Here is a 13631-nt window from a genome sequence, read left to right as displayed (position 1 = left end):
AGATGTAGGCTATTCGTCCTATTGAAGCTGAACTCATTGAATTTTATTACAATCAGGCTGTGGTTGCTGGTCATAGTTTGTAATTACTGATTTTCAATTGATTCAAATTTCACCATCTGGGTATTTTGTTCACTGCACCACCCTTAACTACCTTACCTGAAGTTTCAATGTTTACAAATCTGTGGCCACACTCTGAGACCTCCTTTACTCTCAATTGAAGATTTTTTCTCAACTTCATATTCTTAGACTTCTGAAGTGCAGTGGCTAATTTGTTGCTGATAGAAAACATTAATGTTTCACTGGCATTCATTATGATTGAAGTAAAAAAGGTTTTTTTTTCAGTGGACCCCTTTAAGAGTTAGCTCATCTACAGTTTGTGCCAGTTCTTTATCTTTGACCCACAATACTGGCAGCTCTTTTACCACCAATTGAGTTACCTGAGGATTTGACAACAATCTGTCCATCTCTAAAGCATGTTGAAGTGTTTAGCTGACAGCAACTTAGACTCCAGAATGTCAATCTCTTTTCTCTTTTCTTACAATTGTCTGGCTTCTATCACAGAAAGAAATTTATGAATTTAATTGCAGTCACTGCTACCGTTACTGTTGTTGCACATCAATGATGAATAAGCAGACAAATTAACCTCCTTATTACTTTTACAAAATGATGATTTTTGCTCAAAAGAGATTTCTTTGTGCAGTGAGTCAATTTCGTCCTTGTGCTGCTCAGCGAAATGAAAACTCTGCATTATCTTCCTGCGGTGTTAGGGTTAGGATTTCTGTCATGCAGACTGAGTGAACTTTAATTTTTTTTCTGCAACCAGTCCACAAGTCCCACTGCTAGTAAAGGTACACAATCAAGTGGTAAAACTGATTAATATCTAAGTTGTAAACCATAATTACATTAATCTTCCCTTTAACCACAAAATAAATACATTGACAAAAAACACAAAAGACAACACAACTCTGCAGAGATAATATTCTATGAAAGCAAAGAAAACACCCTGGTTGGCCTATCATGTGAAGAGCAGAAGTTAGAAATTGATGAATTCTCACTCTACGTGGGGTTTCTTTGTGATTAAGTTGAATTGCTGACGTCTGTCGAGTAATGGAATGTCTCCCAAGCAAACTTCTGCGCAGATGGAATCCCGCTAGTTCCAAGTCTTCAGAAAGTGATCACAGTTCAGCTGTTCAGGATTTTTAGGAAATGATAACTGAGATTAGAAACTTCATCAGTTTCCCAAATATTTCAGCTAAGATAGAATTTCAGAAGTGGGAGACTTGCCTTTACTGAAAACTTTGGAGCTTTATTTCTTTCTGACTCCCTAGAGTTTTGAAATAGAAACCAACACCAGAAAAAGTTGCTGGATAATCACTTCACAGGACCCCATAATCTCTTCAAACCACACATTACAATAGATGGTTTTAAGGGTATTTAATAGAAAAAATAACAAGAGATGCAAAAAGGTGAGAGAGAATTCCAGAACTTTCAGCCTAGGCAAATGAAAAATTCACTGTCAATGGTAGAACAATTAAAATTGAGGATGTAAAAAAGGTCAGATTTATTTTCATTCACCCGAGGGATGTGGGTATCCCAGTATTTATTGCCTGTTCCTACTTTCCCTTGAAAAGACCTTCGTGAACCGCTGCAGACCATGTGCTAAGGGAATGCAGTGATCTCCATAGGTGGTAGGACTGACTCTAAGAAGAGATTATTTGGATAGGAAGAGGTGAAAAATGGCAGCATTGTAAACACAGATGGGAAATCTAACATAAAACTTTTTTTAGATTAGATGTTTCACGATGATGTGTTGGGAGAAGACAATTGAGCTTAGATGTGCTCAAGATTAAGAAAGGTGGAAAATGGAAAGTCAGCTGGGAAACATTGGAATGTTCAAGTATAGAGGTAAAAGATGTAATTCATGAAAGCTAAGAAAAATTGTAACAATCATGATGAAAACAACAAAACAACAAAAACAACCCTGGGCGGCACGGTGGCACAGTGGTTAGCACTGCTGCCTCACAGCGCCTGAAACCCGGGTTCAATTCCCGACTCAGGCGACTGACTGTGTGGAGTTTGCACATTCTCCCCGTGTCTGCGTGGGTTTCCTCCGGGTGCTCCGGTTTCCTCCCACAGTCCAAAGATGTGCGGGTCAGGTGAATTGGCCATGCTAAATTGCCCGTAGTGTTAGGTTAAAGGGGTAAATGTAGGGGTATGGGTGGGTTGCGCTTCGGCGGGTCGGTGTGGACTTGTTGGGCCGAAGGGCCTGTTTCCACACTGTAAGTAATCTAATCTAATTTCATTTCTGCTTTAGAAAATACATAGAAAAACCACACAATTTTGCGTTTTATTTTAAGGAAATAAATTGTATAGTCAGCTGTACTGTTAAGATGGTAATGCCAAAATAGCAACTGGTTAAACAATGTCAGATTGTCACACAGTCAGATGCATTACCTTTGTTGATTCATGCCAAGTTAAAATTTGTTATGCTGCAGTTATAGATAACAGACATTTATCTAGGTCATTGAGAGGCCATCAGTTCAAATGTCCAAACCTGTTTTCCAAAGCAGTGCTATTGAGTAAAGCACTGTGAGCATAAGAGGTATCAATGTATTTCCACTGAAAAGAATGGTTCAACAGAATATCTGCTCTCTTGTTGACCATGGGTAATATGTTTAAACCCTGTGTCCAAGATACATGTGTTAGTGTCATTTCTAGAAGGTTCTTTTGTTGTCCTTCATTTCATGATGTCACACCTGGACTGCACCAACCTTCAATTAGTTTTCTCATGAATTCACAGAGCCTTAAAATTTATGATTTAGAAATTTAAGAGTTTGAAATTAAATTATGAAGAGAGATCAGTGTACCACATTTGTGTAGACTTTAAACTGAGGAAGTAACCTATTTATTGGAAACAGAATAACTGTACAGTTAGAATAGTAGATAAAGGAATTGCAGATGAGTGTATTGATCATTGTACCCTTTGCACCACATAGTCGAATGTGGTGCAATATAAGTGCCTTCATATTGAACTAGATGTTAGACTACTGTAATGTCAGATTGTTAAAACATGTTTAACCTACAGTAGACACAGACAATTATAATGCAATATTCAAGGCACATATGGTGTCTAATGTACGGAAAGCTTTAATATTCTAAAATTTTCACATATTGATGAAACATTGGCCCACCATTCTTTCTATTCCCACTCATAGCAATAAACAGGAACTTGAATTGAACTCAGAACTATGGGAACCCTAACTTTAACAGGAAAAGTATATTCTGTGAATTAGTCTGTACGTTGGGTATATTGAAGCCTATGGGCGTTATCACAAACTCCATTCTCTCAATTCTCTCTTTGGCAATTATCTGAGGCTGAACCTGACTATAAAATGACTCATAAATGCATATCATTTGAGGGGGGGAGGGAGTTGAAAATTGGTTTGAGAATCTGTGATACCCCTGGATCATCTTTCCAATGGATTCCATTCTAATCAGGCACTTACCTGCACAATGCAGAGTTGAACATCTAATAAATGCTCCAGTATGGCAGAAATCACATAGCCAATCACTGCTGATCAATCAGAGGCTAGCAGCTTTTCTGTCTGGCAGTGCCACCTGGAAGACTTGCTATTGCCTGTATTGCACTAGGGAGTAATATGGTTTTGTTATTTTCTATATGTTAGTTCACAGACATATACCAGATAGTCAGGCTCTTCTTGAGTCAGATATCTGAAGCTTATTTACAACATTCCTGATGAAGGGCTTATGCTCAAAACGTCAATTCTCCTGCTCCTCAAATGCTGCTTGATCTGCTATACTTTTCCAATGCCACACTTTTCGACTTATTTACAACAATAGCTCTTCTAAGGCTATGACATCATAGATTTAAACATACAGTTGGTTTTTGCTTATCAATGTCACTGTATATTACATGCATAACTAACTGACTACTCTGATTCCATGACATTAAGAGAGTGATCAAAGATGAGGTGAGTGCTTTTATACTGGAACATCACATGTTGCAATGTCACGTAACTGTCTTAAATGTACAGTGCCTGTATGATCTGAAATCTATGCCATATTACAACATCTTGTCTTTTTCATTTAAAGAATTGAAGCCCTTTTCTGATAGCATATAATGTTCTCTTGTAGAAAAGTGTGTCTATGCATTCAGATAATGCCTTGGTGGAAGTACAACATGATCATATCTGGTTCTTAAAATATTCAAAAAATGGTGATGTATCTTCATTCTGCATCTATTTGTCAGTCATTGTGGATGCAACATTTGTTGGCATCAAATTTTCACTATCTGCGTTATCATCTTGTAGTTTGTTTTAGTTCATTCAGGGGATATGGGCTTTGCTGGCCAACATTTATTGCCAAACTTTAACTGCCCTTGATCTGTATGTCCTTGCTTACTGTGATCCACCTGTACTGCTTGCAAACAAAGCTTTTCACTGTACTTAGGTATATTTGACAATAAATCAAATCAATCAATCAATCGAACATGTCATCTTGATCTGCTGCAGTTCATTTGACTGGTGGTTGATTAGATTAGATTAGATTACATTACATTACATTACATTACAGTGTGGAAACAGGCCCTTCGGCCCAACAAGTCCACACCGACCCGCCGAAACGCAACCCACCCATACCTCTACATTTACCCCTTACCTAACACTACGGGCAATTTAGCAAGGCCAATTCACCTGACCTGCACATCTTTGGATTGTGGGAGGAAACTGGAGCACCCGGAGGAAACCCACACAGACACGGGGAGAACGTGCAAACTCCACACAGACAGTCGCCAGAGGCGGGAATTGAACCCGGGTCTCTGGCGCTGCGAGGCAGCAGTGCTAACCACTGTGCCACCGTGCCGCCCACTATGTGCCATTATGATATGTCATCAATTTCTTTACAGGATTTGACCATTGTGCATTACAATGTTATGTAACCTAGGCTGGAAACAACCTTTCTATAAATCCTCATATTAATGCAAAGATCTTGGGCCATTTTGTCCTGGTCCAGATTGGGATAAGTATCTTCATGCTTGTTGGACATGCTTTTGTACCATTTTTCCCCTTCTTTCCAACAATATGTTATGCACATATGCTCAGGTAGTGAAAGTGTGGACGGTAAGAATTAAGTGGATTCGTTCCCAAACATATGAGTTGTCAGTGAGGGTAGGCCATTGCCTTGAGCAGTAGCAGGTAAACTCAACATAGTTATTCAAAATTCCTGGCTAGTTGCTTTACATTTATCGATCATGGATTTACAGTCTGGACTGTGCACTCTGTTTAAGATGTCTGACTTGAAGTTCATAAAGTGGAGAAGTAATATGCTGAACACTCCACTTCCTGCATATGGAGGAGTATATTAGTGGAGATACTGTTGGCCTGTTACAATATTTTCAAAGTTAGCCTTTCATCTAACTGTGCGTCAATGGTATATTCTTTACTTTTGTCCACCAGTGTTTTTTGGAAAGACAGGCATGGATGCAATGACTAGTTCTATAAACCTTGCAGATAAATTAGTTTCAGTAAAATCATATTCCACACCTTTGTGCAAAACCAACTTACAAACTGGTCAATCTTTTCACCTGGTTTTTCTCAGTAAGATATGGACTCAAATCTTGAAATTTAAGTTGATTTTCTAACATCTTAAAAATTTTATTGAGCTCTTTGTGACCATCAGAAGAAATGATACAGGATTTTATGCTTCTTAATTTTTCAGTGCCCAAAGTGACAGAATGTTTGCCTGCCAGTTCCTTGCCATTTGTCTGTTGATCCATAATGTAAGGATTGACACTTTCTTTGAGTAACTGGAGTTTGGACTGAATATCAGATGTGTTCCAATCCATGGTTTGCTATTTGTTTGCCATCTTCTTTTGTAGCTTTATGCTCTGTCAAATGTCGATGTAGCAATCTGCATGGCAATGGTATGTTTCTTTCTATGCTTCTGTTGATTTTTCTGCTCATTAAATTGTATGTTGCTGCCCTTTTAGAAATTCAAGTTTTCTCATAGCAGGTTTCATGACAAGGAAAAGAACTGATGACATTTTTGTGCAAATTTGGAAAACAAAATGGTGAATGAACTGATGTCTGCATTCAAGCAAGCCGTTTTTAATGTAGAAAACTTTGTGTTTTAAGCTGGATCTGATTCCAGGATCGCTTGGCACTGTCCTTTCAGGACCAGTTAAATGTCCATTCTTTTTTAACCTAGTTAGCAGTTTTAAGTGTTGCTTTTTTTCTTAGAGAGACAAGTGTAGAATGCTCATTATACTTATGCATAAGTTTGTAGTCCATAGTTTTGCATATAGATGTAACTTCAGCTCTAGATTCAGGCAGATTGATGGCTGACTGTCAGAAAAAAGAATTTTCTCAGCTGTCACGGTGCGGTCACCCTTTCAGACTTTAGTGTCGACTTACTGCCACTAACTGGCTGTTACAACTTTTGTTTAGTGACCATTTGCTGCTACTAACTTTTATTGTGCTTGCAGTTGGCATCTTCTAGTAACTATGTAATGCCACCATGGTACCACTTGTGATTTTCTGTATTTGTTAGTCACAACACAGTCTCTTGTAGAGTCAGATATCATAAATTTATTTACAACATTATTTGATAGGCTGCCATATATCACAGACTTATACACGTAGACTCTCATAGTGATAATGTACATTACACATGTAACTGATTGAATTTACTGACTCTATGATAGAAAGAGAGTAAGTGAGAGGGAAGTGAATGTTTTTATGCTGGCATGCTGCTCATTGTGAAATTATGCAGTTGTCTTAAAGTTATAATGTCTGTGTGCTGTGGAATTTTGCCATAATGCCACAAGGCCTGCCATGAGGATTAGTGAGACGGGTTCAGAGAAAGGGGAGGGAATCAGCTGGAGGTGAGGCAGGCAGGGGCTGACAACATGCATGAGTTAGGCAGAAGTGGTAGCTTAGAGTAGTGCTGGAAAAGCTCGGCAGATCAGGCAGCATCCGAGGAGCAGGAAAATCGACATTTCGGGTAAAAGCCCTTCATCAGGAATGAGGGCTCGATGTTGCCTGACCTGCTGTGTTTTTCCAGCATCACTCTAAACATGCTTGAGTTGTCTTCCTGTGAGGACCTCCTTTCCCAATGCCAGGTCCCTTAACTGGGCATAGAGAGCCTTTAAATGAGTAACCACCACTAGATGGACACAGGCAAACTCAACAGACTCTGCTATGTGAGTTTCCAGGCTGGTGGGTTTCTGGTCTATTGCTGGTGGCAACATTGCATGTCTATGTTTCAGTGAAAGAGGACCTCATTAAAACATTAGAAATCTATCAAGCCAGATTTCAGTCTGGGATCTGACTTGCCCAATAATAACATCATCTGAGATTGTAAGAATTGTCAGCCACCATTTTCTGTTTGTACTCTCTCTTTGGACTAGCTTTTCTTATTGTAATGGGTGTTTCACCAACAGGCATAAAAGTAGTCACTAGCCTTGCTTCAGTAGTCTGTTAAACCAAGGGCAGAATTTTAACATCCCTAAGGATGTTAATTAGTCTGTCAGTAGAAAGTAGATATGTTCTAATGTCTGGGTTTCATGAAGACCTTGAAATTCCAATCTGAGGAGTTACAGCTTCAGGTAGTTCTGGTATAAAGTGACAGTTACGTTCCTCTGCAATCTCACACTATAGAAAACTGTGCTATAGAAAATCACACTGTAGAAGATTGTTGTAGAAAATCGCTATGCCCGTTCAGTAGAAAGAGCATCCACACTTCATCAATAGCGTTTTAACCAATTCGCATTCCTGGAACATGCATTACACCAGTACGCACTGTACTCTCTATACCTGCAGGGTCATTATTCCCTTTTAATTTCTCTTACTGCTTTTTTCATGGATTTGTTCAATGACATATTCCAACTAATACTCCATATCTTGCTGGTAATTTCATTAGATAGTGAAGTTGCAGTGTATAAATTGCTCAATAAAACAAACTGCTTAAAAGTAGCAACTTCAGAATATTTTTTTTTCAGTATGTTTCTTTTAAGTATTGTTGTGAGAAGTGGAAAAAGGAAAAAACATCAATATGATAACTTCAAAGCTAAGCTGGAAATTGTTTCAGAAACCCAAGTCTTCCTTGCACAACTCATTTGAAAAATAGACTTAGGAATAGGAGAACCATTTGTCAGAACATTAAACTTAGTCATAAATGTAGTCAGAAACAATTGATAATGTTCTAATACATAAAAATTGGGTGTGAAAGCCTGTTTCCTTCCCACACTCAACAATTTGTGCATCAAACAATTCACCTTAAATAGGGAAATTGAAAGCATCAGTTAGAATTGCAAAAACTTAATTGTGAAACACAACAGAAATAATGTTCACATTTTATTCTACCTCACAACATCAACACTGAATTTCCTGTTAATCAGTCTGTCAGTAGAAAGCAGATATACTCTAATGTCTGGGTTTAATGAAGACCTTGAATTCCAATTTGAGGACTGAAGGGATTGGCTTTAATATAATTAATATTCTGACAACTAAATTACTGTAATGCTTATTTTATTTTTTACTGAAATCAGTCAATTATATTTCAGTCTTGCTATGTAAAAGCAGGTTTGCTTTTGCATAACTAGTAGATCTTTAACTAAAATAAAGCACTTGATGAAACATGATAGTTTGCAAGATTTGGCAAGACTTGTGGGACTGAAACTGTTACAGTAGTGTAACAAACTTCATATTTTTTTACTCCACATGACTCTTCTAGTTATATCTGAAAGCTCAATATCCTAATTAATCTATTTGAGATCACTTAGGACTCTTAATATTACAATCCAGTTGGTCTGCTTCAATTATATTTCTGAAAAACTGCTTTCTGAACTAAAGCATAATAGTTTATCCAGTGCACATTTTCCCAATTCATAATATTTTCCTTGTCAATTTTCCATGGTCAAATGCTTTCAGCCCACAAATATGCTCTAACTGCTTTGAAGTCATATGATCAATGTTACTTTCATTACTTGTTTCAACAACTTTTATTCTGCTTTTTTACCTTCACTGCCAGAATTAACAAATTAAGCACACATTTTATTCTGAAGCTGTTTTTCCTAAATTCCAGTCTTGGTGTGTGAGTCCCCAGTCGAGTATTCTCTATTGGATTTTAATGCTTGGCAAACTTGTGCTGATCCATTCTCCATATTTACCACATGACACAGTACATATGCAATCTTAATAAGACAAATGTGAAATCTTTTAAAATCAGTTGGACATGTTAATCCATCAGCAATCAGGATCAATATAATCACAGTCAGAACCTGCAGAACAGTATGAAAAGGATTTGACAATGCAGGTGTTCCACGAAACATTGCTCTGTACAGTCTCAAAGGATAATGTTAAAAATTACACACCAGGTTATAGTCCAACAGGTTTATTTGGAAGCATTAGCTTTCAGAGCACTGAAAGCTAGTGCTTCTAAGTAAACCTGTTGAACTATAACCTGGTGTTGTGTGATTTTTAGCATTGTCCATTCCGGTCCAACACTGGCACCTCCAGGTCAAAGGATAATGACAGTCCTTGAGAGGATGGGGTCCTGTCTTCACACTGTAGATACATTTCACCATGTTATGTGGACTAATGCTGTGCTGGATTCAGCTCAATGTAATCCATTTGATGCTATTCGATATTGGTAATAGCAAAATTGTGTGCAATGACAACCTGAAACCTCATAGTCAAGCCTTTGTCAAGCTGTGGAATCAACACTGTTGATTGAAGAGTTCAGGAGGGCATGTCGGGAGCAGCACTGGGAAATATCTGAAAATGTGGTATCATCATAGTGAAGCTGCTGCTTAGAACTAGAAAATAGAACATAGAAACGTCTCTGGCTATCAACTCTATTCATGCCTCTCATTACCTTGTGTACCTCGATCAGGTCACCTCTCTTCTTCCTTCTCTCCAGAGAGAAAAGCCCGAGCTTAGTCAACCTCTCTTTGTAAGACAAGCCCCTCCAGTCCAGGCAGCATCCTGGTAAACCTTCTTTGCACCCTCTCCAAAGCCTCTGCATCTTTCCTATAATAGGGCGACCTATTTACTTCCATGGCAAACAGTGGAAGTAGCAGAGAAAAGACAGAGCTAAGTGATCCACAACTAATGGATCAGATCAACGCTCTGCAGTTACAGAGTCTTAGCATCATACAGCACAAAAATAGACTCTTCAGTTCAACTGAGTGCATGATCATCTTAGCCTTCCCTGGAGGTACCCAGGATGAACATTGTTGTTCTTAGTAGTGTCAAACTCTTTTAAAAAAATTGGAATTCCTGTTAATAGTTGAAAAATAAACTGAAAGGAATATATAATCCAATATTTCCAAAACACTTCTGGGACTTTGGGAGTGCAGTTTACTGACTGTGTGCAAAAAGACCACATATATTGTGAACACCTTATACAGCCACATTAGTAATTCAACCCAGACCTCCCTTTAAATTCTAACCTCACCAAATCTGTTTCCAAGCTGACTTCAGAAAGTATCACATGACTTTCTCTATTTTGTTTTAAATTACATAAGTGGCTACAAAACGTACCAAACTTATAAACTTCACATTTTTAACAGAGGTCCCACAAAACCACTGCAGCAGTTCCTTGGCATAGTCCTTTGCCATTGTTGGGAGAGATGGGATTGTATTGCTGGTGTTTTAAAAATTTTTTCACATGTGATGTGTAAATAGTTTGGTTTATTCTATTTTATCTTCTTTTATTTGCGTAATAAACTTTCAGTTTTAGACTCTAAAGTGTAGAAGCACAAGTAGGTCATTCAGTTCATTGAGTTTGCTCTGCCATCCAATACGATCATCAACTCCACTTGCCTGGCTTTTTGCCTTAAGCTTTGATTCTCTAACTGATTAAAGGTCTGTCTATCTCAACCTGGCAAATACTTAAAGATCCACTTCTACAGCTTTCTGCAGTAAAGAATTCCACAGGCTCAATACCCATTGAAAGAAGAAGTTTCTTCTGATTCTAGTCTTAAATGGTCTTCCCTTATTCGAAGATTACACCCTCTGGTCCCTTGACTCTCCCACAAGGGGAAAGATGCCTCTCTGCATTTATTCTATCAGGCCTCTGAAGAATTTTATATGCATGGACTAACATTCTTCTGAATCCCAATGAACATGTGCCCAAACTGCTCAATCTCTTCTCATGAGACAATCCCTCCATTCTTTTATGGATTGGGCCAGGCTGCTCAAAACATTCTTGAGCAGGCAACTCAGACCATAACTTTACAACTTGTTTCATTACAGTGACAATTACCTGGAATAAGCTAGCTATGTTGATTACTAGGTTTTAAAACAGACAGAAATTTATTCACAAAATTACACAGTGAAACACAAAGAACAGAATAAAGAACCTCTATAGAATTCAATCTATCCAAACTAGACTTAATTATGCTGTTCTGAATACATACAACTGTCCAAATAAGCAAACCCTCTTAAAAGCCAGTATAAATGGAACAGAGGTTTACAGGTTGAAGTTAGAAAGGTAGAAAGAGAAAGAGAGAAACTTTCCACATAGCTCACTGTTGAACTTCCAACTAGTTCTGGACTGAACTGCTCAGCTAGAGAGCTGACCACTCCCCTTCTGTTATACAGGTCACTTCTAAAACAGGACCACTTTGACCTGAAGGCTCATCTGTTTACATATAAACCAAAGGCCTCTCAAAATCCTTTTCCTCTCTGTACCAAATCAGTCTAAATGGAGCCCGGCCCGTTTACAACTCCTCTGAAAAAAATCAAGGACATACTATCCTTGAGAAAAGGAACTGCTTTTCGAAATAAGGGACCAGCTTTGTGACAATACCCAGATTCAAACTAATGAACTTTCTCTGGACTGCCTTTAATACCTGTGCATTTTTCCTTAGATAAGGGGGCCAAGGTATTTTACAGTATTGTATTAGACTCTGACAACATTCCAGCAACAGTACTGCAGACTTCAGAACTAACCATGCCCCTAACTATGCTATTCTATCAATGTTTTCAAGTGGACTTATCACAGCAACAACCTTTCCAATGATGATAGTCTGACTAGTGTGTCACATAGTCTTAGCAAGACGTCCCTTCTTTTATTTTCCATTCACTTTGAAATAAAGGCCAACATTTCACTTATATTCCCTATTACCTGCTGAATTTATATGCTGGCTTTTTGTGATTTATGCAAGAGCATACCTTCTTTTCTGTAGATTTCTGCATTTTCACTAGTTAAATAATATTTCACTCTTTTATTATTTCTGCCAAAGGAGATAACTTTATATTTCCCTGACTATATTCCATTTGCCAACTTTTTACCCATTCACTTAACCAGGCTATGTTTCTGTAGATTCTTTATGCCATTCCCACCACTTGCTTTCGTTCCTATTCTGCAGTTGTTGCTACAGTATATTTACATTCCTCATCCAAGTCATTAATATATATTATTAATAATTGTGACCCCAGCACTGATCCATGTGGCACCCCACTACTTACAGGTTGCCATCCTAAAAAGACAGCATCTCCCCCCATCTCCAACCACTGACCTAACTCTCAGTCTTCTACTGGTCTCCTTCTGCATTTCTCCAGTACTTTCTGTTTCTATTCTAATCCTCTATCCTAGTTAAATACTACCCCAAGCACCATGGACTTTTATTTTATAAAGTAGCCCAATATGAGCTACCTTGTCAAATACCTACCAAAAATCCAAACACATTACAACCCCTACTTCTCCATTATCTATCCTGTTTGTTACTTCCTTAAAGAATTCTAATAAAGTTTTCAGGCATAATTTCCCCTTTGTGAAACCAAGCTGACTCTGCTTGAACATATGGACTCTAAATACTCTACTAATACATCCTTTATCATATACTCTAACATTTTCCTAATGACAGACGTTAAGTTCACTGGCTTAAAGTTACCAGTTTTTTTTTGCCTCCTTCCCTTTTTAAATAAAGGCAATATATTGGCAGCTTTCCAATTTTCTTGGGCTTTTCTATAATGAAAGAATTCATGGAAGATTACTACCATTGAATCCAGTATCTCTGTAACTACTTCTATGATACCCTTGGATGCATCCCATCTGGTCCATTGTTTATTGTTAAAGCCAAATCTGCAACATTGTGTGTTTAAGTGTTTATGACAGACCACCTCATCAGATAAAAAGAAAACAAAATATGATCTATCAAGCCAATTTTCTGCCTTGGATCTGACTTGTACAATAATAACATCAGCTGGAATCATAACAGTGAGCTGAAGGATGTGAATGTTAGTTATGAATCCTGATTGATAGAAATAATTGTGCCTGACGGTCATGGTGCAAGTAGTAGGAATGATATATGAAGATGTATTCACTTAGCTAGTTTACACATATGATGTTAATGAACATTATGCAGCACTGCATCTAGCTCCTCATGCATTAAACCCTGAATATTAATGATGACGGCTTTTCATTCTCACTGACTTCTCACAATGTGTCTGGAGAATCTCCTGACATATATGAGTATAATACATTCTTCCCCTAAATACCTCCTTCATTAAGTCCCCAAGCAGCATTGTGCATCCTCTCTCACTGACCAGCCATTGAGCACACTACTACTCCAAATGATAAAAGCAAAATATTGCAGATCTTGA

Source organism: Chiloscyllium plagiosum, unplaced genomic scaffold (assembly GCF_037043375.1).
Source record: "Chiloscyllium plagiosum isolate Xiang-an unplaced genomic scaffold, Cpla_swu_hap1 HiC_scaffold_16, whole genome shotgun sequence".
NCBI lineage: Eukaryota > Metazoa > Chordata > Chondrichthyes > Orectolobiformes > Hemiscylliidae > Chiloscyllium > Chiloscyllium plagiosum.
This window is presented reverse-complemented; position numbering follows the sequence as displayed.